Source organism: Orycteropus afer, unplaced genomic scaffold, assembly GCF_000298275.1.
Source record: "Orycteropus afer afer isolate SDZICR_OR568_19922 unplaced genomic scaffold, OryAfe1.0 scaffold01002, whole genome shotgun sequence".
Classification (NCBI taxonomy): Eukaryota; Metazoa; Chordata; class Mammalia; order Tubulidentata; family Orycteropodidae; genus Orycteropus; species Orycteropus afer.
Genome location: NW_006922589.1, coordinates 186,797 through 190,705, shown reverse-complemented (window position 1 = coordinate 190,705; position 3,909 = coordinate 186,797). Strand labels below are relative to the sequence as shown.

General features: G+C 38.5%; 1 protein-coding gene across 1 annotated transcript in view; it reads right to left on the bottom strand.

The window, feature by feature from the left end:
• LOC103212552 (transcription initiation factor TFIID subunit 1) overlaps positions 1-3,909 on the bottom strand; it is a 133,982-nt gene that overhangs the window by 68,353 nt on the left and 61,720 nt on the right. The gene's annotated exons all lie outside the window — the stretch shown is intronic.

Genomic DNA, 3,909 nt, shown 5'->3' with positions numbered 1-3,909 from the left:
GACGGCACATAACAACAACAACAACAAGGCTCAGATCAGGCAAGGCATTACAGGATCTATGCATTCATAAAAAACTAGGCAAAGTCACAGCTTCACCTCAGTTTCCTATCTGGAAAATAAGATAACTAGGTGAAAGGAATTTCAAAAGAATCCTTCCATCTCTTAACATTCCATCTTAGAGTTAAAGGTGTAGAAAACTTTACTCATTCAAGACTGGAAACAAGGAAGAAATTAAAAGCTGCTTTGAAAAAAAAAAAAAAACTAGTTCAGGTTTCCCTTTATCATTAAAGCCCATCCACCTTCTTCCTTTCCATGATAAAGGATCAAGATGATCACATTTCCCCTTTGTAATCTGCTTCAAAACATAATGACTACTGCTTAAAAGGCACTGTTTAAGGGTGATGAAAATACCTAGAAACTGACAGTGGTGATGGATGCACAATCTGGAAAATGTAAAATTAATGTCATTGAATTGCACATGCAAAAATGGTTGAAATAGCAAATAATAGTGTTACATATATATTTCACAATAAATATTTTAAAATATAAAAATGACTGTTACAGTGATACATTAAAACAAAGAGAAAAAAAGAACTCAAAACTAAATATAAATGGAAACAAATTAATCTAATGCTCTTTCAAATAGATAAATAATTACAAACAAAAAATAATTAATCCACATACTTTTTTAGTATAGTTCCCTAACTGTACACCTTCAGTGACATATAGTCCAACACAAGAAACTATAAAAACTATCTGGAACTTCATAGGTGTGTTGCTGGTAGTGGTATAGTAATCCTGAAACTATCTTGTGCATGTCATATAACAGAGCAAATGAATTAAACGAGATAAAGCATATAAAATAAGAAATAGGGGAAGATGAGGAAGAATGTAGACATATAATATGAACTGGAATTGTTAATGAGCTCCTGATTTAAAATATATGCTTATCTCTCAGTTCCGTCCACTGAAAGAGCCTAGAAACAATGATAGCTTGGTGGCAACGAGCATACCTACAACCCACACCCTTGCTTCCTAAATATTATTCCCCATTAAAAGTAATCAAGACTTGATTGGAGAAATGGTTGATTCTAGGTCTGGGACAAGAAAAGTTCAAGGAAGGATGATCCAAAATGGAGTCTCGTCAGTAATCACCATGCTAATTCCCTCTAGCATCTTAGTGCCTGAAAAACTAGGTACAGTAGTTTGAATTAGGGATTCTGGTGCTCTAAACAATACAGAGTGAGAGTGCACCAAACTCAGGGGAGTAGGATTAGAAAGGGACAGGGGGAAAAAAAATAACAGTAGATGTACTCTGCAGAGCACCGACAGGCAGGCGAGAAAGGCCATCAGAGACCTTGCTGGGGAAGCGCCAACCGGCAGGCAAGAAAGTCCATCCAAGACCTCCCTGGATTAAGGAAGAAGCCATACCACACCAGCATACCACTGACCACACCAAGGATCTACCTTCAGCACCTTATTTTAATCAGTAACTTGGGTCGGCTAGGTGCAAACAGCCACGTCCAGCATCACTAAAACCCGAGCAGCGAGTCCAGTGGTGCTGCAAGAGGGCAGGCCCGGGGAGGTGCCCCTGCAGCAGATCACTGAACAGGCTTGGGTCAGCTTTGTGACACTGAGGGGCCCTCACTTGACTTTGTCAGTAATATTGGAACCACTAGTGCGAGCGGGCACTGGCCTGACTCCAGTGCCACTGAAACTGAGTGCATCTTTGGCGCTGAGGGTGGGCGGGACCAGAGAGGAACTCCCACCAGGTATCATGGTGTGGGCCGGGCCATGGGTGGGTGGGTCCAGAGAGGAACTCGTGCAGCAGATCGGGGAGATGGGCAGTTGTCTTGGGTTGGCTTTTTGGCACTGAGGGATGTTGGGAGCAGGGTTTTTGTGTGTGTCTGAGCCTGGCAGGAGGTGGCGACCCCCTAACAACTGAAGTCTTTGCTGAACTTGAGCTATGGGGCTGTAAATGACATTACATCATCATTAGCAGCCCGCTCAAAGCCCTAGAAACCACCTTTGGCAATGGGGAGCTTTCCTTTTTCCTCTCTTCCGCTCCCACCTTCTGTATCAATAACCTCACTCATCGAATAGAAGAAACCACATTCAACCAACATAATACCTCCCAGTTCGAATTCTAAGACCTCTTTACGACAAACAGAAACCCATATCCACATTCCACACAGTGATTCCATCGTCACAAAGAAAACTGCGAACAACCCAGCATACCTGAATTAGTAACGAAAAAAATAAAATACACCAGGTCCACCTTTTCAAAATATTAAATCATAAAACCAAGACAAAACAAATCAATACATAACCAACAATGAAAAACAACGTCAAAATGTCTAGGAAACAACAGGCAACCTCAAATCAAACAAACAAACAAAAAAAACAGGACAAGGCATCAGAAGCAAAACCACAAACAAAGATCTCATTAAACATGGAGGAAAAGGAGGCAATAGAACTATCTGAGAAGGAATTTAGAAGGTATGTTTATAGAGCTTTACAAGAGCCTAAGGAAACCCCAAACAGAAGCAAGGAGAACACACACAATTGCCTGGAAGAATTCAGGAAAATCATTCAAGAACAAAATAACAAGATTAATGCACGATCAGAACTCATACAAAAACAGCAGTTAGAAATCCAGAAGATGAATATCAAAATTACAGAATTATACAATACAGTAGAAGCACAAAAGAGTAGGTTAGAATTGGCTGAAGAACGCATATCCTAACTAGAAGACAAATACCTGGACACCAGACTGTATAAAGAAAAATCAGAACAAAGATTTAAGAGAAATGAAGAGAACCTAAGAATTATATGGGATGACATGAGAAGAAACAACATTAAGACTCACTGGAATTCAAGAACAACAAGAGGAGAAAAAAAGCACTGAGAAAATTGTAGAAAACGTTCCCCATATCTTGAAGGAGGTATTTGTCCAAGAAGCTCATAGAACTCCACATAAGATAGATTACAAGAAAAAAACACGAAGGCATATAATAATCAAACTTTCCAAAACCAAAGACAAATAAAAAATTTTGAGAGCTGCCTGGGACAAAAGAAATATCATTTATAATAATCAAACAGTTAGGCTGAGCTCCAATTACTCAGCAGAAACCATGCAGGCAAGAAGACAATGGGATGGCATATATAAAATACTGAAGGAAAAGAACTTCCAACCAAGAATCCTATATCCAGCCAAATTATCCATCAAATATGAGGGCTAAATCAAGGAATTCCCAGACAAACAAAAATTAAGGGATTTTGTGAAAACCAGACCAACCCATAAAAAATGATTAAGGAAGTCCTTCCAATAGAGAACCTACAACAGAGATCAACAAAATCAGGATACGTGGCATCAACACTAAAAGCAAATCAGAAATAAAAACTCAAGATAAGAGCATAAAACACTGTACACTCACCTTCTGGGCCCACAGGAACTCCATCACAGTCTGTGTGCTCAGATGGAGCCTGGGTGTCCTGCCCTGTCCTCCACCGATATTTTTTTTTCTTTTGCACTTTCTTTTCTTTTTTTCTTTTTTTTGGTGATCAGTTTGCTTGTATTTGTCTCTTTTATAACTAATATTACCAATACTTTTGTCCCTTTTATTATTATTCTTAATCTTCCCCTCCAAGGTCCTATATTTCAGCATTTTTTCTTTTCCATGTGCCTGGTTGAATTTTTTTTTTTAATTTTTTTAATTTAAGATTTTTATTCCCCCCTTTTTTTCTTGTGGTTAACCCTGTTCCTTGATTTTCTTTTTGCATTTTTCCCATATATTTTTTCATTTATTATTCTCCTCTATATTTTTTCCTTAGTGCCCTATCCCCAGATATTGCAGGTTTTCCTGTTTTTTATCTTTTTTTCCCCTTTTTCTTTTTTTGGTTACTGTT